General features: G+C 38.6%; 1 long non-coding RNA gene across 1 annotated transcript in view; it reads right to left on the bottom strand.

Moving 5' to 3' along the window:
* Window positions 1-25,621, bottom strand: part of LOC108506608 — a 38,775-nt gene extending 13,154 nt beyond the window's left edge. Inside the window, exon 1 of the long non-coding RNA XR_001877812.1 lies at window positions 25,533-25,621. This is a non-coding gene — a long non-coding RNA (uncharacterized LOC108506608). The remainder of the gene's footprint in view (window positions 1-25,532) is intronic.
* Between the last annotated feature and the right edge of the window lie 703 nt (window positions 25,622-26,324).

The following is a 26,324-nucleotide window of genomic DNA, read 5'->3' on the forward strand; positions in this document are numbered from 1 at the left end:
CTGGGTTAGAAAATATCTTAGAGATCATCTAGTTCCAAACCCTCTGCCATGGACAGGGGCACTGTCCACTTCTCCAACTTATTTTATGTTGTTCTTGAAAATCAGGAGTTTAGGTAAACAGTGAGTGATATACTTCTTGGAGTAGAAAAAAAACCTAACCCACAGCTGTGTCCAGGAGGTGTGAGAGGGAATATGGAAGGCAATGAGCTAATCAGGGACAGTACTTCTTATCTCACTGGAGAAAGTGTCACTTATCCCATCAATTAGGCATTTTTCTCTGTGGGGAAGATAGAATGTTTCTTCAGATTTGAGCATTACTTTCTGATTAATTACTTATGTACAATTTCAGTAAACATGGTCTTCCAATACAAAAGGTTTGAAGCTGAGAATGCTCTGTTTGTGCATCTTGTGACTCAGGCCTAAATTCATCCATATTTCATATTCCCTCATTTGCAGTCTGTTTCTTCCTGCCTGACTTATAAACTTTCTGCTTAGTAAAAGTTGTGAGGTCTTTCCATCTAGCAAATGGAGCTCCAGGTATAAATTCTTTGCTGTTGCCACAGTGCAAAGACAGACAAAAAAAGTAAGCTTTTATTAACAGATATGAACTTGGACCTCTGGCGTCTTACAGCAAGCCCTGACAAAGTAGCTGTAGTCAAAATCTAATTTTAAACACAGAGAGCAAAACGCACAGACCACACATCGGCACATCCTCTTAGCATTGACCAAACTTATATTCTGCCAAGGAGACGGTGAGAAAAGCTGTTTACCTGTGTGCTGATTTATTCCTACTTAAGGCTTGTTCCTTTGGGAAATGCAAGTCATTTTTTACAAAGTCATTTTTTACCTTGCAGTTTGGAACCCAAAAAGTCAGTTAATTCCTAAATGTGATGTTAGATAAAATTGTTTTTCTTTCAAGAAACCTGCAACAATTATGTTTTGGTTGACTCATTTCAGATAACGGTAATTGTTTAAACAATTGCTGTACCTAAATTATTAGTTGCTGCCTGAGTGACTGCCTGCACTGCTGGGTCACCTGACAGTTTCGTAGGAGCATTTTTATTGCCTGTACGTAAATAATTTTCTTATTAATTCACAAGCTGCTGCCTCAGATACTCCCTTTGTATCATCTGTGTATTACTTGGGGTCTGAAGCTAAGTGGGTAGATTGCTCACAGCAACGTATTTCATCCATGTCCTTTGGTTTCGGATGCAGCACACACTTCCAGCTGTCCGGGAGCGCCTCCATTACCCAGTCTTGTGGTAGAGCAAATAGCATTCTGGCCTCAGTCTTCGAGCAGTAGATTAGTGACAGCAGTAGGCAGACAACTTTTGTCCCCAGGGAATATTAGAAATCTAGAGCTAGAAATAGATGGATTAACTGAAATGCAACCCAACCTCTGATCTACATTATTGTCTCTCTTCTTTATCTCACAAGGGAAGCAGAGATAAAGAGTGATAGACACTGATAATGATGGAAGTCCGCGATAATACACCGAAGTGATAAACTTCTTTGTGGCCCTCATTGTGCCCAGTTGTCTTCAGCTGGTTATGAGCTCTAGCCTCAAGCTATTTACACCATGATCAGGCTAGTAATTAGCAAAATGTTTAATATAATATAGAAGCAATTAGGAGGTGATAACACGCAATTAAGATGTGTTTTCAGATTAAAGATTTTATAGTGCTCTCTTTCTTGAAAAGATAAAGTGCCTATCTCAAAATGTCAAACTGCAGTGATTTAATCTGAGTTATTTTCAATTAATATGCATGTATTCTTGCGATGTGTTCACCGTTGTTATTGACATTGATAAATTAAGCTCATCCCAGCAGAATTTATCCTTGAGTCGCTCTATATTTCCTGAATGTCAGTTCTTTATTCGTATTTTTTTTATGCCTACAAGCTGTGCATGATCTAACTCTAAGTCCCTTGATTCATCCCTGGGATTACAGTAATGTGTCAGTCTGAGTGGAACAATAATCTGAAAGGGCATTGTTATAAATAGTGTGTTAGAATATAATTGTTTGTCATGTCGTTTCTCCCCTTTAAATTCCTCTGAGTCCTGTTTAAGTAATTTAGACAGCTAGAATGACAAGAGTCTTGAGACTTCACTTATAGAGTTGTCCAACCAGTCTTCAGCCTACCCTGTCTTTTGAGACTGTCTCATCTGCAAAGTAGGAAGTGCAAAGAACAGATGAGTTCCGACTACACTGTGGATTTGTTATGAGATTTTGCTCAGGCCATTTATAGAACAATGTAAATGCTACTGATACTAATTTTGCCCAGGCTAGTCAACAAAAATGCTTATACAATAGACATTAGGGTGCTTCCTATCATCATTAAATAAGTTAAAATCCTAAAGATGCTTTTTGATAAAATTCCTAATAAAATAATTTTTAAAAAAAAGACCAGAGACAGGAAAGACATAGGGGTTTTGTTATTGTTTTTAGTGGTGCCAGCTTTTTAGCAAAAGTAGTAGTACTTCCAAGGAAAAAAATTGCTAGAAATGAGTGTCCAGTTAGATCATCCAGTCCAGTTCCTGGATCATGCAGCATTATTCTTTGTAATGCATTTTTCTGCTGCTTGGTGCTCTCTAGTTTTTTCAGAAATGCAGCAAAGCATCCAAATATCAGAGGATTTGCATACAGCATGTATCAGAAAGGATTTTCTCAATTTTAACAGTTATTTCTTCCCCTGTTTCTGCTAAGTATTTCCCCATAGTTAATCCTAACACTTTCCAAATATTTGTGTTTATGTATCTTCTCTTGTTCTTTCTATGGTTCACTTTATGATATGTGGTATCAAATGTTCATATGTGGTATCAAAAAAGCAAGTTAGCTGACAGTCTTTGCTAAGCAAGGCAATTTGTATTTGGCTTTATGTCATCCAACTGTGATTAAACTCTTTTGAGACTATGGATTTAGTAAAGTAAGATGATATAACTCGTCACAGCTTATGCTGACTGGCCAGTCACTGTTATCTTTTAGTCAGCTAACCCAGTTCTTCACGGGGCTGCTCGAACACATTGAAATGTTGCTATTTGACAATCCCTGAGTCACTGTTGGTCAACCCAGGCATATTTGATTCTCACCTATAAATAAACACCTGTAATATTCTTCATTAATTCTGCAGCCCAACTTCCAGCCTCTCAGTGTCTCTCAGGTAAGTCACTCGGGACATAGAACAAAATGCAGCTCTTGAATGTTATCTGTGAATACCACGGTGTCGTATCCTTCGACTCACCTTCACAGAACTTTAAAAGACAGGCAAAGAAAAAACCAACACAATTAAAGAGAGCTGCTAAAATCTATAGAAGTGTCAGCTGATACCACTGTTCATTATACAAATAAAGTTATTGACTTTTACGTATATAAATGATCTGGGAAAAGCTACGTGAAGAAAAAAAGACTTTTTTTTGCCAAATGGAAAAATATGATTAAGAACCTCCGCTGAAATTTGTTGGTGATTATGTGAACATCTCACTGCCCCTGAATCAACAAGGGATAAGATTAACTTTACTCAGCTCATTCACCCTATCAGTACTGAGGTCAGACAAAAAGCAGTGACAATGTAGCTGGAAAGTCCTAATAACCTGGTTTGTCTTTGGTCAGCACCAGAGGTATGACCAGTTATGTCCCGTCTACACTGAAAGTCTTGAACCAAAAAGAATTATAACATTTCCTTCTCCTGGTTGATAAGTAATTCTGTGGGATTAGTTTTGCTCCATGGACCATGGCTGGGACTTGGTGGATGCGTCATCCAGAAGGGGTGCAGCAGTGGGTGTGAGGTGGAGTCTGTAGCACGGGGACAGGTATTCCAGCCTGTCCCTGCCAGGGTGCTTCAGGCAGCCTGATGGTGAAGTGGGTCATCTGGACTCCAGCACATGAGATTTTGGGGCGATTCCTTGTATGTTGGCCAAGCAGTGCACGGAGGTCAGGGGAGCAATCAATGACACCTTTTCAAAGATCACCCCATTGTTCCTGCTGAAGCACAGGAAAGTCTCTGGTTTCCTATGTTCTCTCCCTGAACAAGTAGTGCAGTACTCCAGAGGTATTGACAGAGGGAGGTAGTAAATAAGGTTGGAAAAGTGCAGGATAGGAATAAAAAAATCTTAATGTTGACCATATAAGATTAATACATAAACAAACAGAGCAGCCACACAGATGTGTTAATGCCATTGGGATATTAACTGAGAGAGGTATTTCTGTTCTGGATTTGCCTCTAGCTACAATTATAAGACCATTTGTACAGTATATTTTTGTTTAATATTTTTCTTTACAGGCACTCCATCAATGTCATATACAGAGTTTACTGAATTATGCCGTTCACATATTTAATAACAAATAATCCTTGCAGGAACTATTATGGATTTAAGTGTGGTTATAGTAAGGATGTCCAATAGCTACTTTAACTTATAAAAATATCCATTTTGCAAAGTTGCATACTTAATTATACTGTAACCTAGAAGTGTATCAGTTTTATTTTAATTAATTTAATTTAACAAGCTCTTTGACTTTTTGTTAAAAATTATGTGCATTACAAAATTTTCTCAAATAATGTTTGTGGCCATTATATTAGCCCCTCATGGATGAGTTATGTGACATTTAAAATAATTTTACAAACTGTGCTAAAGTGAGTTTTGATTGCTGCTTCTGGGTTAATTTCTGCATTAGTGAATTCAGAATCGGGTCCAATATTTCATGCAGATGGTCTTTCTTGTATGATGTAAGAGGAAAGTGAAAAATTTTCACTTGATCAACAGTGTCAGTCAGCAAAAGAAAAGGTAGTGTTCTTTTTTCTTGTGTTTGTTTCTCTGTTTTCACATTTATGTAATGCACATTTAAGAAAAGAGAGGAAAACAGATTTTTGCAGCACTACCTTTGAACCTTAGAGTTGCTTTACAACACTTATTGCATTACTAACAAGCCACAGGTGTACACTACAGGAGCGGGTGAAAATGTAATTGAGGGGTATGATGACAGTTAATTGTCCATAATGTATTTATCCCAAGATGCACTTATGCATCTGTTATATATTTAGGTATTTGTTACTGGTAGCTGTGGTGATACTTAAGCAGAGGGGCATCTATATCTAAAAGACAATAAAAAAGGAAAATGCTATCAAGGGGCCCTAAAGTGGCAAGACAAAGAAAGTTCGTCTCTTTTTCACTGTCTCTGAAATGAATAGGTCTATTTATTTCAATGGGATTTTTTTTTCCACATATGCCATACTAAGGTTTGAGTACAAAACACTTGACTCCTGTTTCTGGGTGTACTACAGAACTGAATTACTTGATTACCTGCAGGCATTTTACTAGTGATGTATTTTGATATTTGCCTTTCTAATATAGTTTCTTCTCTGTTTCAGCTTATTGTTGTTATAAAACAGCCTTGCACAATAGACTAAAGTAGTGTCTATTCACCCATTGACACATAGAGGATTTATGTGTGGGAGTAACCCACAAACTTCCCCTCCTCTTTATTGCCTTCCCTCCATGCATGCCTTGAGAATAGATGTGATAATTAGTCATCTACTTTTATCTATATTTGTATGCCATCCAGACATTTAAGATGAGAACAACAAGTTACTGTATTGAAGCAGTGTCCTGAATTCAAAATGCAGTGATACAGCTTGGATGACTTTGGAATATTGTATATTTTTGGGGCCTACTTCTGATCTCTGTGAAATTAACAGCAAAACTCCCACAAGAGTCAGCAGTGAGGCAAAACAAGACTCAAAAAATGAGGTTATGGTTTTTGGGATTGTTCAGCAGGAGTCAAATAACTGAAACCAAACCACGTATCTTTAAAATTCAGTGTAGATTAGACTAATAACAAAATCATTTTAGGGCGGTGCTTGGTATCAGTAAGAGACACTCGGTGAATAGCTGATGCTTGCAAAGGTTAGAAGGTAAATGGACAAGTTGTATGAGGGGATGGCTCACCCCACATCAGGCAGAGCGAGCACCGAGATGCTCACCCTGAGCTATGCAACGTGTTAACTTTCTAATCAGTCTGTCTTTCTTGCTGTGCTGCTGGCCTTGCATTTGGATTTGCTTGCACAGACTCCCATCAACTTTAACAGGATTCTGTAAGGGGGACAGTAGTCCCACTACATATAAGATTGGGGCCCATATAACCACATTATCTTAAAAGACCAGAACTCAGTTCATATCAGAAGCTGTTTGCTCATTTGAAACTGGCTAAACATTAGCATCTTAGAAATATTATCTGAAGTTGCTGAACACTGATATTAACCTGCTGCATGCTTGGAGTGCTCTGATAAAATGCATTTGCTGTGGTAATTGTTATATTATGTTCAGAAAAGTGCCAAGAACATAATTGCTTGCAAAATGACTGTGCAGTTCAGCTTTAATCTACATGGCAAAATTGTTTACTAAAATAAAAAAAAAAATCCAAGTCTTTGCATGAACAAATATATTCAGAAGTAGACTCTTTATTAAACTTTTAACACCAAAATTGTACTCATAGTTTTTTTTAACCAGATGCTATTTGTAGAATTTGCTGTTTGGTAAAAGCAAAAACGAAAAGCACATAGCACCCAAGAAAACGCAACAAAAAACAAAACCCCCAAAACACAACAAACCTAAACCACCAGAGGATGATTTCCTTAAGAATGTTCTCTCAGGTATGTCCAGAATATTAATTAGGCCCATCTATTTCTGTTGGATAATAACAATGTCCAAGGACTGAATAGAATCTGTGACCTGTGAAAGGGCCATTCATATGCTTTAGTCTGCCTTAGCGCATTCCTTAACAAGTGAACATAGACCTTTTTCATAGTCATCCTAAATGTTTCAACTGTGTGTTTCATGGTTTGGTTCTTGTGTCTCCAAAACACATAGCTTTTCCCCCCCCCTCTTTCTTTCTTTTCTTTTCTGTCTCTTTACTCTCTCTCTTTTTTTTTTTTCAGTCTAGTGGGAAGTATTCCATGCTCTCCTCATTTAAATGCTTATGCCTTTATGGTTATTTTTACTGCCATACCTATGGGGCTTCTTACTGTATTGCCTGTAGCTGAATGATATTTTAAAGGAATTAAATTTATTCAGTTTAAATCTTCAGGGGGATACAACAATATCTTAAACAATTAGCAATAATTAAAAAGCATCTATTCGAACTGTGTAAAAAGCAAATAGATTTAATTTAAATACAGTAGTCAGGCCTAAAGGTTTTTTTCATTAAAACCAGGAAGGGTCTTGGCTCATTCCAACCCTTTCTTTTTTTTAGGCATCTTTTCAGAAGTTACTTCTTTAAAGTTTTTTGGCAGTTGTTGGTTCAGAGCATTTCCCAGAGGGTTTGTATTAGGCATTCCCAAAGCCTCCACAGGGCTGACCTAGGTATGCTGCTTCATTGCCTAATCTGAGACCAGAGGTTGAGCTGCTTTGGAACCTTAAGAGCCTTCTCTGTTTAATGAGACTTTTCTGTGTTCACACTGGCTGTACAAGCATATCTGCATTACCGTAATCTAATGGAGATACAATCAAATATATGTAATTGCTGTGTATCCCAGTAACTATAATTACAATAAACACCAAAATGACATTAGAAATATTTTAAGGTCTTACCAACAAATCTCTGTTCAGTGTGTGATCCTTGGATTTGGTTGGATTTGCTGTAGTGACTCTCCTTTGACACAGCAAAATGTGTGATCAGAGCCATTTTCACAAGAGGCATCAGTGCCAGAAGCGGTCTCTCCTGCTATCGGTCACCAGACACAGTGGAGGGTACCTTCAGGTGGGACTTCAGAAGCTACCTGTGGCTGGACCTCAGTCAGAGCTCCTTCACAAGGCAGCCCCAAGCCATCCTGCTTGATTATAATGCATGTTTGGGAATGTAAAGTCAAATACGGGATGGAACTGGGACATTTTAATTTGTACTATTATGACTGAATTAGGGTCATCCCTTGCTTGTCTCTGATTTTCTCCCTCCCTCTCTGTTCAAAATTATGTTCACATTTTTCTTGGAGACTGTAGCACCAAAAATGCTTCTGGGGTACAGTGTTACTTAAGTATTTTTGGTAGCAGTTCTTAGTTAAAGGTGCTCATCCCTACCTGAATACTCTTGGTCTCACAGCACAGCTTATTCAACAGAAAAGAAATGTGCTGAGACATAATGGAGATGAGTGCATGGCAACCAGGGACAGGGAGGATTCCAGAGGGCTAAGCCTGAGCAGCAACTGCTCATGCCAGTGGAGAACTGCACTTGTCCTGGATTGTAATCAAAATAGCATAGATTCAAACTGACAAAGTTTTGTTTGCATAGTTTATCAAGATGCTTAAAGACGCTTGGATTCAGGTAGCCTTTTTTTTTTTAATTTATCCAAAAATGCATATATTCTATTGTGGTTTGGGGTTTTTTTCAGCTTGAAGTCTGAGAATATTTTCATAAGGAGATGTAAGGAAAGAGATAAATTCTAGACAGTTTGTTGTAAGTGCCAAAGAAAGTGACAGCTATATACATGAGCAAAATTTCTAACAGTGCCTCACATCCAGTGGAAAATGCTTAAGAGTCCACAAATAGAAAAAGGTTAAAAACTACTGACCTAAATAATTGGTTCAATTTTCAAGACTGCTGAGCATCCAACTGTTCTCATTGATTATAAACAGATGATGATAACGAATAACAGCTCCCATAGTTGATGAAAGGCATCTTTTCTGGGGAACTTGTCCACAGATGCTTAGAAGAAGGATACATCTAATACAAGTCTTTGATAAGGAGGAACATTTCTCCCTTGGTTGTCTATTTTGTATGCATAGTGTACATAAATATTTTTGCTTTCACACTATCTTATGTTTCTTAGAACTCAGTTTAGAATTGAACTGTAGCTGATAAGAGAAAGCATAAGACAAGATCTTAGTTTCATGGATTGTATGCTGTCTCATGCTTCAGTCTTGAAACTGCTTTCATATTTACTGTATTATTTGACCACCTTTTTAAAACTTAGTAAATTCAGCATCCTATAATACAGAGGAGTTAGAAAAATGTATAAATAATCTGTTAAATTTCATACAAGCTTTAGATCTTTTCTTGGTTGCTGCATCCAACAGGTTTTGTGTTTTGATTCCATATTTTTGTGGTAAATACAGAAGAGTTGTGTTGTTTACTGGGAGAAAAATTATACCAAGTGTTACCAGGAGAAAATTGAAGCTTGCATTTTAATTTAAAATTCTGAACACTCTCCTTAAAATTTTTCTTTTTGATGTTGTCATTCACATACTTCAGATCTCTTGGATTTTAGAGCTTTGTTTTAATTAATCTTTTGAACGTTTTTGCAGGATTGATGTGGGCAGTGAATTTTTTCAGTCTTGTTATGCAATACTAGTGCTTTTGTCTGCCAAGAATCTAAGCTGAAAATGTCTACAGTTGTTTGGTTAAGGAGGATTGGATTAGAGAACACCTAGGCAAACCTGACATCCACAAGTCTCTGGGCCCTGATGGGATTCATTCACAAGTGCTGAGAGAGCTAGGGGACACTATAGCGAGGCCACTCACAATCATCTTTGTAAGCTCGTGGCAATCAGGAGAGGTGCCTGAGGACTGGAAGAAAGCAAATGCCGCCCTGCTCTTCAAAAAGGGCAAGAAGGAGAACCTAGGGAAACTACTGGCCAGTCAGCCTCACATCAGTCCCTGGAAAGGTGATGGAGTGCCTCATTCTGGAGGCCATCTCTGTCCACATGGATGAAAAAAAGTGATCAGGAGTAGTCACCATGGATTCACTGAAGGTAAATCATGCTTGTCCAACCTGATTGCCTTCTACAATAAAACAACTGCTTGGATGGATGAGGGGAGAGCAGTGGAGATTGTCTACCTTGACTTTAGCACAGCTTTTGGCACACTCTCACATCATTGTAGGCAAACTCAGGAAGTGTGGACTGGATGAGTAGACAGTGAGGTGGATTGAAAGCAGGCTGAACAGCACATCCCAGAGGACTGTAATCAGTGGCACAGGGTCTAGTTGGAGGGTTGTCACTAGCAGTGTCCCCCAAGGTTCAATACTGAGCCCAGTATTGCTTAACTTATTCATCAGTTACTTGGCTGAAGGGGTAGAGTGCTGCCTCAGCAAGTTTGCTGCTGACACAAAGCTGTGAGGAGTGGATGATATCCCGGAGGTCCTTCAGAAGGACCTCAACAGGTTGGAAAGATGGACAGAGAAAAACAATCTGAAATTCAACAGAGGCAACTGTGGGGTTCTGCACCTGGGGAAGATCAACCCCAGGCATCAGTACAGGCTGAGGGGCAACCTACTGGAAAGCTGCTCTATGGAGAAGGAGCTTGGGGTACTGGTGGATGACAAGCCATTGGTGAGCCAGCAGCGTGTCCTGGGGGCCAAGAAGTTGTCAGAAAAGGCACCAAAGGGTACATTAGGAAGAGCATGGCCAATAGGTCAAGGGAAGTGATCCTGCCCCTCTACTTAGCTCTAGTTAGGCCACATCTGGAGTGCTGTGTCCAATTCTGTCCTCAGTACAAGAGAGATGTGGAGCTCCTGGTGTGGGTCCAGCAGAGTGCAACAAAAATGATTAAGGGACTGGAGCATCTCTCTCACAAGGAAAGGCTAAGGGAAATGGGCCTGTTCAGCCTCATGAAGAGACGTCTGAGAGGGCACCTCATCTATGTCCGTAAGTATCTGAAGTGACAGTGTCAAGAGGATGGAGCCAAGTTCTACTCTCTGGTGCCAAGCAATAGGACAAGAGGCAGTGGGCAGAAATTGATGCACAGGAAGTTCCACCTGAATATGAAGAAGAACTTCTTTACTGTGCAGGTGACCACACACTGGAACAGATTGCCAGGAGAGGTTGTGGAGTCACCCTCACTGGAGGCCTTCAAGAACCATCTGGATGCAATTCTGTACCATGTGCTCTAGGATGACCCTTCTTAAGCAGGAAGGTTGGACCAGATGACCCACTGTGGTCCCTTTTCACCTCACCCATTCTGTGACTCTGTTAAAGGCTTATCAGTGTATTCAAAACATCTGTCTTGTAAAATAATAACCTTGGCCCATCTTGTAATATTCTATACCGCTCTGATCTATCAGTACTTTGGATAGCTATGGTTACACCAAAACTAGCTTCTTGCAAAAGGGTGCACATCCTGTAAGTGAAGGCATTAAGTTGCAGTACTGACATTAGCTGGAACCAGTTTAAGTTATATACAGATGAAGCCATCTGATTAGAACCCCACCAGGACAGTATTTGTATAAACTCTTGATTAATACAATAATCTACTTGCAGGAACTTTTAAAGACGTTGAGCTGAACTCCTTCCCCCAAAATCCTTAAGACTACTGCTTTAAAACTGATATCCTGCATTTGGAAGCATTTATAGTCAGTGTCCCATTTTCATACAACTTGCTAAGCCTGTCTATATGAACAGTGCTGAGCATAGCCAGTAGCTCCCAAGCCTAGTGCGTATGAAGTGGCAAAGTAGAATAGGATCTGGACCTAGTTAGTCACTGACAAATCATAATGGAGTGGAGCAGCAAAAAAATGCTCAGATGGAGAGGAAATCTCCAGGCCGCTCCTGGTCCTTGTGTCCAGCAAGGGAATTAAGCCATGCAATGGGTGAAGGCAATGACAGCTCTGCAGGTACTGCACTGGCTCTCCTCATGTACTGCTCCTTTTTGTGACACCCAAATGCACTTAAAACCATCACTTTCACATTGTGACTTAATAATTAAAATAAAAAGAAGTTGTTTAATAACTATATATGATCATCCTCTCTGTTCAGAAGAGGGAGCCAGAAAGCCAAACTCAAGGGATCCTGAGGGCCATAGAAATACGAAGACTGCTGAGAACACACACATGCAAATGGCAAATTTGATTACAACGATGGGCTGTCTGCTTTGCAGCTCCTGGAAGCCCACCCTCAGCCATAAAAATGCAAAAATAGTGCAACAGGCAATGTGGCAGAACAGGGCTCTCTGTATTCATTCACAATTAGGTGTTCTATTCTGTTGTCACCAGATGCTGCCACGCACATTACACAACAGAAATGGGATTAGCAGGAATAACAAAAACCTGTCAAAGCACAAAACCATGGCCTAGTAGTCCTGACAAATTAAACAGCCTACAATGAGTGCCAGAGCATGAAAATCACTCACCCTTCCTCTTCTATCTCTCAGAGGTAGGCAGTGAATGCCTTCTTAAAGGCAGGCCACCATGCAACCAACACTAGAAGTAGAGGAAAAAAGGCATTTTCATTTCTGATTGAGTGTAAATTAAGGACAAACCACCTGACTAGTGAATATCTGAAAGACAGATGTTTCATTCTGTTAAATACGGAATACTTTACATGCTCCTGGTATGTCCTAAGTAGCCCATGTTAAAAACCCTGTTATGCCTAACAATCCCTTTTTATATGTAGAAGCTTCTGTGGAGTGCTGTTAGTTTTATTTTTATTTGTGTAATGCAAGATCAAATAGGCCCAATAGCTGTGTAAAACTCATGTTTTGCTAACGATGCTCATGCTGGTGGGTCATCAACATGGGATGCTGGAGGATTCAGAGGATGAGTTCTTTATGTATCGCTCTGAGATGACTGCAGTCTTTATATATTTTTAAGGTAAGAACAGGGAGCTCTGTTATAGCCTGTTTTACTTATCTAGAGTTTAATAATGGTGTCATTAAGCTGAGCAGCCAACTATGCAATCCACTTGTCCATCCTGCATCAAACTCTTGTCAAAAGTGGTGACTTGTAACAACCTTTTTCATGTGCAAGGCATCTCCAGATTTTGTGGGTTGCCTGTCACTCCTACCTTAATATTCCCTGTAGATGGTGATCATTGTCCATTTCTATTGCATCTGTACAACTCTTCAGCTAGACATTTTTCTCCCAGCCACCCTCAGATATTATTTTCTTGTCCTAAACTTGGTGAACTTTTATTCTTGCCATAACCTCAGCTGTGCGGTTCTTAATTTTTGCTATGTGTGATTTCTAATAACAGAAGTTATGTCCACATCCACTATAGGGAAATAGGAGATAAGAAGCTGAAAGATCAAAATCTTTAGGCAGCTTTCTAGATGATACTTTCACAGTGTTCTTTTTTTCTCCTTATACTTCTTTATCCTCACTTTTCTTCCCCCCTAAGAGGTGGCAGATAAGTCACTCAGCTTTAGTGCTACTGTAAGTTTAGATGACCAATTCAGCAAGGGTGACAAATGCTACTTTCTTGCCTCTTTCCTGACCCCATAAGATTTCCAAGATTTCTTCTGGGAATTACTTACAGAAGATGTATTTCTTCATCTGTGGCACAAAACCCATTTTTCCCCTTTATTTCCGCCCTCTGAGAAAGTCCTTGGAGTAATAGGTAAAATGTCAGAAATAATTAAGAAAAATACTGATATACACTGTGGCAGAGAATTATACCTTTTGAGATGGTCGTTGCCATCATCTGTAATCAGTCCCCTGACAATATAAATACCAGCTTTATCACTTGGTTTAGATGATGATGTGTTGAATCAATGTTGATGAAGACTGTATTTTGGCAACTTCAGTTAAAGGGAAAGAATAGTTTCAATTGCGAAGCAGAGAACATAAGTTCAAAGTAGAGTAAGTAATTGACACAGAATACAGGCATTCCTTTATATAGTATATATTTGATGCTAAAATCAAATCCTATTTCATTCATAAAAAATGTCCCTCGTCTGTTTCATTATTAATTTTTCTTTTACTTCAAAATTGGATACCTCTATACATGGAAAGTAAACTCTGTAAGAGTGCTTTGGTATCAACTGTTAATATGTTTAACATATTAAGCTCCTAGAACATCATGTCTACAGTGGCAGGAAAGTGGCAAGATCCAAACTCAAGATATCATTTTAATATTGTGGAGTTAAAAGTAGGTAGGTGCTGATTACACCTTAAGGAATTTTCTGTGATATGGTGTGTCCATAATATATATATGATAATATTGTCACAGACATATGGTATGGTACGTTAAAAAAAAAATGGACCAAAGTCCTTTCTTATGGCATATCTAGGAAATGTGTAGTATACCTTGGGGTTTACTATGAAAGATGACAGCCTTGGAGATAAAGGGGATTGGAAGATAAGAAATGGAGATTTGAAGTTAGCATGATAGAAAAGGCAGAAGACAAGTAAAACTACAGGAAGAATAGATATGTCAAGAAAATATGGGGAAAGGGCTGACAGTAGCACAGTTCTGTCTCTAAAAAATTTCTGACTAAGAACTTGCTTTTTGCTTGTCATGGAGACCATGTATCCAGTGACTACCCATGTCCAGGAGCAATGTCTTTACTTTTTGGGCTAAGTGGCTGTTTGGAGTATTAGGTGTTTATGTTCTTAAGAAAGAACCTTTTTGTCCTGCATCTTAAAAGAAAAGGTCATATTTATTTTCTGGAGAAATCATGTCATGACTAGATTTATAGTACCATGTACTCAAAGATCAAATCGCATAACCGCAAGCATTTATATTTTTATTTATAGGAAATAATATAAAGGAGCAAGAAGCTTATGTGCAGCTTAAGTGTTGGACATTTATCTTTTTCAAAATGCATTAGAAAGGCAAATGGACTTGGAATGCCAGTTAAAAAGCTAGGATCACTCACTATAGTTTATTACTTTTTACATTTAGGTAGATTCAAAGTACAAGTTATAGTGCCTGCAGTTCAACTGCTCTACTATATTTTATGAGGTACAAGGTAGCAATTGGTTGCATAAGGGACTAAAGATCTGGCGCTAAATCCTCTTCAACTTTTAAATAATACTTCCATATTCTTTGATTTTTTTAAAAAAACCTTAACAGCTATGTCTACATAGTAAATAGGTACCTTAACATGCTTTGGAATGGATCTCCATATAAAAAGCCTTGCATCCACACACAAACCTCTATAGATCACTCAAAATAATTTTGCAGACCTTGAGATTCTAGGATATTGGGACAGTGCTCAGGGCCAGAGTTCTCATGGTCTACATGAGACTTAAAAATTAGCTGGGTCCAAAATTCTCAGCAGGAGTATGCTGTGTTCACATGATGTACAGTCCCTCAAGCCAAAAGAGTATTAACAAACTAATCTACTGCCTCCAATCTTTTATGTAAAAAACTACCTATTCTTCCAGAAATTTTTCTAGAGTTTTTCTGGTGTATTTTGACCTCTCTGTTTCTCTGCCTTTAAATTTCTTTTCTCCTTGTCTGTCTATTCAAAATAAAACTAACAGGGGAACAATTGTCCTGTTTGCATCACAGATACAGCAGGTCTCTGATGACAAGCAATAGCTCAGTGTTCATTTTCATTACACAGGCATGAAAATCCACTGAAGCTGACTTGAGAAGTCTACAAGTTGCTGCCTTCATAGACTTCTGTGTTCTGGAAGCATGGAAAACTCCCTGATGCCTGAAACGTGCATGCATTCTTATGGAACATGATATGTGAGTATAATCTAATATGTATATGAAGGAGCTGAAGAGTACATTGTCTTTTCATGTAAATGTATCAGGAAAGTCCCCAGAACTAATTTCTGGAAGCAGTTAGGAAAGCTGACAGAGCATAGCAGGACTGGAGACTCTTTCTTGTTGCTCAGCAGACTGTGTTGAATGGCTGGGCTCAGCAGAGCACCGCACACATTCAGTCAGTAAAAATTGTTGGCATCACCTGAAGATGATTGTTATCTCTGGAAGACTCCCTGTCATGTGGATAGCTTTCATGCACAGTATGATGTGTGGTATGAAGCGACTTTTGCATGTTTTCAGCCAGAATGCAAACCCAAGAGCTGCAGAGCATATCTGTGCAGAAATAGCTAAGGGCACCTGGCAAGAAAACAATGGTTCCTGGTGGCCCAAAACCTAGTTCTGCTGGAGCTTCTGGAAGTGCCTCATCTCCTCAGCTCACTGCTGGCTCCACACTTGGAGTTCAAGATTGAACTTCTAAATTAAATCTTGTGACCATCTCCATTGTTTATGCTTTTATTCATGTTGAGGAACTGTCTCAAGTGCATAAACTGGAATTAATTTCGGATAAAAGTAAACCAACCACATCTGAAACACTGCAGATAGAAATAGGTACTTGATCTGTGGGATTAAACAAGAGACAGTCCAAAGTAAAAATAAATAAATTAATTAAAATTGCCAGTAATGTAGATTTCTGGTCCTTACTATCAACTCTTTTGCTCTGCAGATCCACTTCTTCTGGTCTGCACTATTTGCCAATGTGGATGTAAGCCTAAAAGTTCAACTGAGCTTTTTTTCTCAGTGTGAAAAGAACTTTCTGTTGGCTTCAGAAAATGTTCAGTCTATCATGGTTCAGTCTATCATGATTCATTCTTAAAGAGTGAAATGGGAAAGACAAAACTTTAACATCTTTATCAAACAGTACACATCTGAGATAAAAGCCCGAGCAAGTCCAGAGTGTAGTAATATTTTAGGTGTTACTACATCTCCAGGATCCTTTAATTGTCTTTAATATATACATGTATTTTAAACTTGCATATCAGAACTGTAAAAATACACGAAAGCTGATGGCAGTGCACATGATCAAATCCTCTTAAATATAAGCACTGCTTCGTTTCCCATATGATTTTTAGTGCCTGCTAATTGTTTAGGGATCAGTTTCTGCTGTGATGCTGCTTATAAGTGTATATATAAAGGTAAGGGAGAACATCACCTCTCTTGGTGTGGCAGACAGTTGCTAAATAAATCTCTACTAGGTGGGTGCACTGTCACCCTAAATAAGGCATAAATCATAAATTAAATTTTAGAAATAACTATTTTAACTAGGGCAGTGTGGTGCTGTGGATCTTTTATGAGAAAGGAAAAATACATTTTGTAGTGTTTTGTTTCAGCAGTTTTAATAATGCTTTTTATTTTCAGTGAGGACTTCAGGTCATTTGGATTGTTTTCATTGAAATGAGAAAGCAAAGTACTTCTGCCCAAATGAAAATAGATTTAGGGGTTTTCTCCCTTTCTTCAAAAACAAATGTACTTAGTAAACAACATAGGAATTGCTTAATACACTGAGATATCAAGCTATTTTTGCAGAATTGCAGGAAAGCATGATAAAACACAATTTGCTATTACTGCTGTTGGCAGTACTTTGAACTGGTGAAAGAGATGCATTCCTTATTTTTCAGATGTATTTTGCTTTGTGTCTTAGTAGATGACAAATATACAACCAGTTCTATAAGTCCTTGAAAGATTTTATATTCTCTTCAGTATTTTAAAATTAAGTTTGATCCATCCTAAGTTTCAGCATGAGTTCTCATTGGCAGCATGGCGTTAATAAATCATCAGAGCACCATTGATCAACTGGCTTATTTAACACTGCACAAACAGCAAGAACTTATACTGGGCCACAAACCCCACTCCATGCCTTTGCCATTAGGAGAGTTAATTATTTCACACTGACAGGTTATTAAGTTCTCTCTAGCTCCAAAATTAATATGAAAAATACTTAGAAGAGACTTTTGGGCAAAGAGCAAGTTGGGTCAGGTCTGATCCCAGATCAGGTTGGTCTGTTCTGGGTGAGACAGTCACTACTAGCTCTATTCAGAGACTCAGCTTCTACACCTGAAAAAGGAGGGAAATTATCCTGGTCCTTACCATGTGGTTACAGATTGATTGGGTCCCATTCCTTTTCAACCATTTTCTATTCCTGCTGTAGGATAGCATTTCCCAAGTGCTGTAATCCTTAGGCAATTATCTTAGACTTCAACCTGACTTGGCTCATTACATTTCTCTGCTCTCCATTCCCTGCTCATCTTTCTTTGATGTTGCATTTTTATACATTACTTTCCCCACATGCACTTGTAGGATTCAGCCTGTATTGGCCTTATTATAACTTCCACTATCTTCATAATGAACTGGCTCTGTTTTCTCATTTCATGTAATGAAAAGAAACCACTGTCAAATACCAACCATTAATGGCACAAATTTCTATATCTCACTAAACAGAAACACTCAGATCTTCCCCTGATAGATTTAGTGCAATTTGATCTAACTTTGCCTCCTTCAAAACAGCAGCCTGGTATCCAAATTAGGTCTTAGATTAGAATTGTCATCAAGACTGTCTACTCTAGGGAAAACCAGAAATATTTGGAGAATAATTTAGCCCATACAAAGTGAATCCTTAAGTACAAGGTGAAGGTGTGTGAACACCCTCCATGGAGCCAGAGAGCAGCCTTGGACCCCTGGAGTCCTGACTTCACATCCTTTACAGAGGAACATCCACATAAGCCATATTCTTCAGTCTGCCAAAAAGGTAATGCAGAGAAGATAAGAAAAAGGGTCAGAAGATCATGATTGCCATGAAGAGGAAGAAATACCATTTTTTCTGATACCAGAAGTGAGGGGATTAAATGAAGGCAACATGCACAGCCTCAGAGGGGATCACGATGTTTCTGCACAGTGGGGGCCCTCATGCTGTGGGTATTGATCCTTTATGGGGGCGTTCAGTAGGCAGCTAGAGAAGTTCATGGAAGAGAAATCCAGCAAGGTCTGCTAATGAGAATCCTCTAAGATGCAAATTTTTGGCGGCTGGCAAAGTTTTCTGGGTAAATATCACTAAATGTTTGTTCCTTGCTTACACTAATTCCCAGGCATCCACTTGGTCACTGTTAAGGCCAACTGGGCTGAATGCATGCCTTGCACAAGCTGGTGAGACATGTTTTATACTATTCAGTACCTCAGCTGTCTGTCTTCAGTTGGTGGAGTGAATCTGTGTCTCTGTTCACAAACTGTGGTTGTGGGTTCCCTGTAGAGGAACATCTCTCCAGACTTACCAATGGGCCTGCTCTGCTGAGCCGAGATGCACATGTGCATTAGTGTTTGTTAAAGCAAAGTTTCTAATTGAGTTTTAAATGAATGAGCTGATAGAAATGCTATCCAAATGATCACATTTCAGTTCAGCAAGACTGAATTTCTTTTCATTTGAGAGAGCTCTGATCTAATTTTGTGTCTTCCCGCCGGATTTTTATTCCTCCCAGTCTGCAGTGTAATGGGTTACATTCTGGTAAAAGACACAAATATTTTCTGACTGCAAACCATCATGTTTCAGTGGTTTCAGCTCTTCAGATTGTTATCAGCAACTGTTATTACTACACTATTGTAACCACCACTTTTTTCCAGATTGAATGTGCTGCTATTTGAACTGTGATCCCATGGATGGAGCGTGAACAGCACCTTTAGTAGGATGGCAAATGCTATCTGTTAAACTGTGACCATTAAATGGACATAATGTCTTTGTATACATTGATCACTGAAAAGAGAAAATAAACTCTCTCTTTTTACTATGAATGAAACGTGAATTAAAATATTTAACCATTTTAAAGCATGGAGAGTGTATGTGCTAAGTTGTTTGTGGGATTGATTTCTATTAACTTTTTTAATTGGAGGTTGAATTCAGGTCCAAATGGGTAATTCTTAATAACCATATAAACAACTAATCACACCACCAGGCAGATCTTGATGTATCTTCAATAATTAATTCAGTCAGATATCCTTAAATAATTCAGTGATTTTTAATTAAAGAAAATACAGTATTTAGTTGATTTTTTTAGTCTGGGGAATATTTATCAACATGATTCCATGCCTTTACTTTTCTCTAATATTTTTTCTTTCCCTGCTTGGTATTTTATGGCTTTTAGATTCTTTCTTAGCTAAAATTTTTCTAAAAGCAGAGACTTTGATTTGTAAATGTGAATGTGATCAATAAAAACCTATGGCTTCAAAGTGTCCTTATTTATATTTAAATCCTTCCTCTCACCTGCTGTTTGTTGCTTTTTAGTTATGTCACCAATCCCACTGGAGCTCAAAAAATTTAGCTGGTCCTCTCTAAACTCCCAGACATGTTCTTTTCCCATGTACTCTTCTGTCCCTGCAGCTTCTGATGTAAAACAGATTTAAGTTTGTGTAGAGCAGAGGTCAACATGAAAGCCTAAAACAAAACAAAAAAAAAAAAAGCTGGCATTCAACTTTTAGCTCTGGTTCTTATTATAACTCAAAGCTCTATTTTAGTAATTTAAAAATGGTAGTATTGTTCTACATCCATACACTACCTTTCACTGAGTTTCTTAATGATGGTGATGCTGAGTTTAAACTTCTAGACTAGTTAATGGCCACTTGGATGAACTTCAGCCAGTTATGCCACAATGGTAAAATTGACAAGTTTTTTTCAAAATAATCTCTGTGAATTTTACAATTTATATTGTGGCCAAGGGCAAAGCTGTGAACTCATTTCTCCCATTCCTAAGTAGTTATTTGCACAATCATGACTTTGGTGAGCCTTTGGTATGGGTAATGGGAGTAGTAGCTACATGAGATCACTTCAGTGACATATTTCCTAAAAGATTTTTGCTAACTGCTTCAAATATTTTTTTTCTTTTTAAGCAGCACAACCTTTTCTCATCTGTAGTTTGCGGTATCACATTCCTTTCTGAATGGCTCAGTAAATAATCATGAGTTAAGTGTTGAATGAGGATTAAATATGGCATGCTATGGCTCAGTGTGTTAGTCCACTTACCAGTGTTGTAGATATGTACCCAGCCTTCTACATTTTTTTGGTGTTAATCAGATGGAAATAGCAATTGGAGGTGTAATTCAGTGTTGTGCTTAAAGTCATTAAACCCTGTGGTAATGGATAAATCCAGACCCTGCTGTGGCCTTATAAGGCAATTTGGCAAAGAAACCGGTGCTATTTTACTGAGCCGATTAGAGTTGGACAAGGACCGTGTCCCTGTTAAGGGACAAAGCCCCACTGTATGAATTTGCTGCATTTTAACCTACGTGGAACATGTTTAAGCTGACAAGGATCTATACTGAGTGCCCACCAGCCTCTCCTCTTCTTGGGAGAGGTATGTACCCAGAACAGCCCTAGAGCTGCTCCTTGGTGAGTGCCAACTGTTTGTCTTTCTGCTCTTCAGTTCAACATCCATCTTGAAAGTAAATTTCTGAGGAAAAACTAGTTTCTTTCACAGGAGTTTCTTTCATGGAAAATGAATCCTGAGATGAGATAGAAGGTAAGTTAAGGTATTCACTGTAATAATTAATTATAAATCAAAAAAGAAAAAATACTGTAAAGGTTTAGGCTTTATCCCATAGTGTGTTGGTAACTACACTGAAGTTAGAAGGATACAATAGATATGTGCCACTTTGTGGGAGCTCAGTAAAGACTGTAATCTATATTCTGCTCATACCAAAGTCTAAGTCTAGGTCTTAGCTGTGAATTTGATATTAATTTAGCACCTCTTTTGCTTCTGGGTAAATGTGACCACTCTTTCCTCAATGGTCATTTATTGCCCTTCTAATAGAGAGGCTTTTTTGTGGAGGTGGGAGATGAAGTAGAACATGGAGAGCAGATAAAAAAGTCAGTGGTGAAATGGAGTCCTCTGGAAAAGCAGAGGTACATTTTTTTTATGCCTGATAGCTAAAAAAAACATCATGGCCCTAGGGCCTCCAAATGTGTTTTATTCTTTTGTCTGCGATAAGGAATTCGAGCTCTTTGAGCATTTTGGGGAAGGTCAGGTGGTTAATTTTGAAGCTGTTTGCCACAGCTGTGTAAATCTTAGAGAATCCCGTGAGGCCTTGAATTGCATATTATAAACTCAGAAGCTCTGAGGTGGGCGTTGTAAGAGGCAGGACTTTTTCACAAGAAAACCGTCGATGGCGAGGTAGAGTCAATTAGAGATGATTCAGAGATGGAAGGAGAGAATAAACTGGCATGCAATTTGGATCAAGGATGCCATGGGGTGTTCAAGCAACAGATATTCTTTAGAATCCATGGAAAATTTAAGATTATTTTAATGCTTCTCATTCCTTGCACAAGAGCTCTGTAAAGCACGCCAAAATGTAGAATATTTGAGAAATTTCAACAAATCCTATTGTTAACCCCGAAGTGCTTAAAAATCATCAATTCAGTTCCAAAAAAGCTTTAGACGAAAATAATGGAAACAATACACGCAGTCCGTGTGTATGATAGTGTGGCATATTTTCAAGCATTCTGATAGTATTATAAACCTTGTCTTTTTATTGTTAGACTTAATATATTGCATATCCTCCATTGTTACATACAAACACTAAATAACTGAGACTTGCATATAATTTTAAGCTAACGTATCTTTTTCCTCCAAACTCTGGTAATTTATCTTAACTCTTGTTTCCATAATAATTACTCATGCACTTGTTAAAAAGTTAAAAAGTTCCAGTCCTATTCCTACCCTTTTGCACTACAATATTGAAATATGGTTGCTCATAATTTTGACTCTTTTTTTGTGATGAAATCTCCATAGAAAAATTCTAGTGCTCTGGTTAGAGTCGAAGGTGATCACATACAGTCTTGCATTTGTGCAGTGGACTTGTTTGGGCAATGCGGAGGGTTACCATGTGAAAACAGGTAAAGTTGAAGGACGTGGTAAAAGATTTTTTAGTTGTTTTGGGTTTTATACATAGGAAAACAAAATTTTCAAACTTTGTACCTTTGTTGTTGATACCATTGTTTTGTGGGATATTCTGCACAACTCTAGAAGTTAAGCTTTGTATTTCAATGGACTTGCAATTCTTCCTTTGGAAATACAAGATACAACCCCAAAACTGCTACAGGTCTTCATGTAAGTATTAGATCACATGCCTGTTGAAAGAAACATTCTCTCAAGAAGGTTGTTCATAGGCTAGATTTCCTCAACATCAAGGGTTCAGGCTTTAGAGTTGTCATATTCTAGGTGCTGTTGCGTAGAAACATGGCAATGCATTTCATTTTATTTGCTGGAGAGTCAGATTCTGTCTCCTTCTCTGTTGTCCTTACATAACTACTTTACAGAGGTTCACCAAAATAAATATGGGTATTGCCTGTCTCCACTCACAAGCAGGATAATCAAGACATTATTATTTTCATGCAAGTTCTTGTAATGCTTAAAAAGCTGCATTATAATTACTTAGATCTCTTTTTCTTTTCTTTTTTTTTTTTTTTTCCCCGCCGTTGGAGTTAAGTAAGTGAAAATTCTGTCTTCAGAATCTCAAGTTTCAAAAGAAACATAACTCTGAATTTTGGATCATCTGACTTCCTTTTCCAGTGATGTGTCAAGTCTAGTATTTCAGTGTGAAACACTGATGTGACAGACTGCCATAATGCAATGTGTTTAACCACCTCAATGATGCATCAAGTGAAAGGAGTTCCCAAAGGTTCAGTTCACACATGCACACACACACAAAAAAAATGAGGGATAAACAGTCTGGGGAAGCGGAACATAAATCTTTTTCACATAGTTTGGCACAAATTCAATTATAATTTGTAAATGTTCAATCAATTAGACCACTCAATTGTTTAATTTATAACTTTGAAGGCAGATTATCTTTTCCAAGAGAAAAGCTTCTCTTAACCAAGAACTTTTGTGCTAACTGCTCCAGAAGGAAAATGCTACCTTTGCCATAGAATATGAATAGAGTTGCAGGAGAAAAGTGTGTAATACGTGACGTCTTTGGCTGAATTTCAAGATTTTCATAGGAATAGGCTAGTTAAACCTTCAAAGTTCCAAATGACACACAAACATTTCCCTTCCCCCCAAAAAAAGGACAACTCACATTTTTTTCCTTTACATTAGAAATAGTAATATGGGGTCTTTATCCTATTTAACATTTATAGTGGTAATGCAATATTAATTGCAGGTTAATTCACATTTAGAAGGTTTTTTTCCTTAATTTTCAAATACTTTTCCAGAGTCTCACACTCATTTTACTTGTAGCCTGTTTAAGTTCAAAACCTGGCAATTCCTGTACAAGATATCGTAATCTTCATACATTATCAACAGTCACTTCACAAACATTGAAGACTACAATGGCAACTGGGTGCCAGGAAGGGAAGACTTAAAAACATGGAGATACAGAAAGCTGAGTGAAATGGGAGGGAGATACACACCAGGTGAGTACACAGTGTGCACTGTTGTATTTTTTGAGTTCCAGCTCCACCACTGGGGGTGAAAAAAATCTTCTATTAAACATTTTTTCCTGCTGCAAGGACAGCACATGCCTGCCAGAGAGCAGGAATACTGGTGGGTTTGGCAGCCTCATGATGGCACCAGAAGAAACACTGAGATACTGGTGCTATGTCCCCTCTGCTAACTTGCAGGACAAATTCGTTGAATACATTTTACATGGACAAACCAGAACTGTCTGCAGTCTGGGAGCAGTTCATGCGTGGCTGTGGTCCACTGACAGAACAACAACCGAAATATTGTTTGAACAGAAAACGTTGCATTTGCTCCCTTTCCTGTTGAAGGCAGTCTCTGTGTTGGCTGCACAACAAGTTTGACTGAGCACTGAACATGTAGACCAAAACTAAATCATAACCAGAGTCTGTCTGAAATCTTGTCTGCCAGCAAGCACAACAGAAATGATGTCTGTCCAAACACTGCTGCCTCTGGGTTAAGACGTATTGTAACCATGAGCTGCCTCACTAATTATAGCTGAATGCAGGAGTCTTGGCTGCCTGCTGGTGACTGCATGTAACCTTTTTGAAAGCACCCAAATATCTTAGGAGCCTGAGTCTCATTGAAAGTCAGATAGCTGAAGGGTGACTAAATAAAAAACAGTCTAAATGCAGTGAGATTGCCTGGAATGGTCTCATAAATTTCAGAGCTCTCCTTCTACCCAAGTTTTGGCAGTTGTACTCTGTGGAAGTTACATAGTGGCTGGCTGAGTGTTAAACAGTGTTTAGTTGGCCAAATCCAGCCGATTCTTGGAAGAGTTAGTGGCTGCTAATTTTTTTCAGCCTCCCATCACCCACGCCTGTTGATCTGCTGGGGGACTTTGCACTGGCCATGTGATACTGATGTGTGGTGCTGCATGCCTGTGCCACATGCTATCTGAGGTAGTGGTGAGCATGGAGTGCTCCCACAAAACGTGCAGCATGCCAGCTCTCTTTAGTTCAGTGAGGACTGGAGGATTTTTTCCCTGTGGATCTTTTACATGCAAGTCAGGCTCCACATAGCTCACAGTCAAAAAAAAAAGAAAAGAAAAAAAAATCCTTCACTACAGAGACAAATAGCAACATGTGGCTGGAAGATAACAGAAATGTACATGCAAGTGCAAAAATTAAATATGGAAATATGAAAATGAGGTAGGGGTTTTTTTTAAGCGAAAGAACTGATTCACTTCTCATTGCTAGAAATTACATGGGGTTTTATTTCCTTTGCAGCCCATCTCAGAAAAACAAAATACGAAAAAAATGTCCATAGATAAGATGCACCACCACAGTACCCCCCTTTTTAGTTGCCTTTGTTAGTGGGAGTCTTTTTGCAAAACTTTGCAGCCGGATGGAGAAGCAACAAAAAAAAGATAAAGGTAAAAGAGCACATTAGAACCAAATGTGTAGAATGCAGATGTGCAACCTTTCTGCCTTCCCTTCTCTGCCTCCAGTATTGCTGCAGTGTCATACCTTCCCAAGGAACACTGGATTTGTTTTAAAAGACTGTTTCTTCATCTTTCACTGTTCTATTCTGCACCTCCTCCCTCCCTCCGTGTCCCTTCTCCCTGTCCACAGCCCACATCTTTGCCAGATATTTAATGCAAAAATGATTACCTCAGCTTCTTGCAGGCTCTGCCCCTGCTCTGTGGTGGTTTAAACAATCTGCCTGGTTGTAGAAAAAAAAATCACAGTGCTCAGCAATGAGGCTGGTTGTCTCTGAGCCACATCATCCTGGAGGTGGCTGTTAAGAGCTGCCTCCAGGAGCAGCAGAGAGATAGAGACACAGTGTTCAGTGTTAAAGATGCAGACTGCTGGGATCACTCTGTTCCTTCTCCTGTTAATGACTCAGTCTGTATTTACAGAGGAATAAAGTAGGGAAACAAACATCCCTGGTCCTGTAATTTTCATTAGTCCCCAAGAAATCAAGTTATTGAAGTATTCTTTGGTAGGGAAGAAAATTAGTTATCTATGCTTCCTCTTCCTGTGCAAGGATTTTGTATGAATTTTGCCCATATTGCATTTTAAAATGTGTAGTTATGGGACTGTCCCTCACCAGGGGCCTTTACTGTGTCAGGTACAATTAGAAACCAAGGCTAATTGAGGTCAATATTCCATTATATGAAGCACAGTGATAGGGAAAGGAGTTTTCATGTGAAGGTAACTGTCCCTGGCCTGTGTGTGGAGGCAGTCCTGACTGGAAAGAAACACAGGCCCATTTTGAACTTATACACACCAAATTTTTGGGGCACAAAAGTAAGCAGTGACTTATTGAGTTTTCCTACCAGAATACATCCCAAAAATTTCTAGTGCTCCAAGTCTGAGGTGTATTTTTTTCCCTTTAAAATACGAGAAAACACTTTCTATTAAGAAAAAAATAAATCTATATAATGTGATAATTAATTAACT

This window comes from Lepidothrix coronata, unplaced genomic scaffold, assembly GCF_001604755.1.
Source record: "Lepidothrix coronata isolate B3197 unplaced genomic scaffold, Lepidothrix_coronata-1.0 Scaffold221, whole genome shotgun sequence".
In the NCBI taxonomy this organism is placed as follows: domain Eukaryota; kingdom Metazoa; phylum Chordata; class Aves; order Passeriformes; family Pipridae; genus Lepidothrix; species Lepidothrix coronata.